Raw genomic sequence first — 843 nt, 5'->3', positions numbered from 1 at the left:
TTTTTTCTGTTGATCTTCCTATTGTTGATTTCTAATTTGATAGCATTATGATCTGAGAAGATGCTTTGCAGTATTTCAATGTTTATAAATTTATTCAGGCTTGCTTTATGGCCTAACATCTGGTCTATCATGGAGAACGTTTCATGTGCATTGGAAAAGAATGTATGTTGTGCTGTTGTTGGGTGCTCTGTAGATGTCTGTAAGGTAAGTTGGTGGATTGTATTGTTTAGCTCTTCTGCATTTTTGTTGAGTTTCTTTCTGGTTTTTCTATCTTTCATTGAAAGTGGTGCCACTGTTACTGTGGAGTCATCTATTTGACTTTTCAACTCTTTCAAAGTCTTATTTATGTATTTTGGGGCTCTTTAATTGGGTCCATAGATATTTATTATGCTTATATCTTCCTGTTCAATTGATCCTTTAATCATTATATAATGTCCTTCCTTGTCTTGTATAGTGGTTTTTGTCTTAAAGTCAATTTGATCAGAAATCAATATTGCCACTCCTGCTTTTTTATGGTTGCTATTTGCTTGATACATCTTTTCCAACCTTTGATTTTTAGTGTATTTTTTCTTTGTCTGTAAGGTGTGTTTCTAGTAGACAGCATATTGATGAGTTTTGTTTTCTTATCTTAATCTGCAACTCTCCATCTCTGGAGTGGTGCATGTAATCTATTAATATTCAGTGCAATTACTGACAAGTATGAATTGGTTGCTGTCATTTTTTTATGTGTTTTTAACAGTGTCCCTGGTTGCTTTGTTCCATATTACTTTCTGTGCTGAGCTCATTATGTTTATGAATCATGTTATCATTTCCTTTGTTGCTGTTGTTTTAGTATTTGCTGAA

The sequence above is a fragment of the Orycteropus afer genome, unplaced genomic scaffold (assembly GCF_000298275.1).
Source record: "Orycteropus afer afer isolate SDZICR_OR568_19922 unplaced genomic scaffold, OryAfe1.0 scaffold00279, whole genome shotgun sequence".
Classification (NCBI taxonomy): Eukaryota; Metazoa; Chordata; class Mammalia; order Tubulidentata; family Orycteropodidae; genus Orycteropus; species Orycteropus afer.
This window is presented reverse-complemented; position numbering follows the sequence as displayed.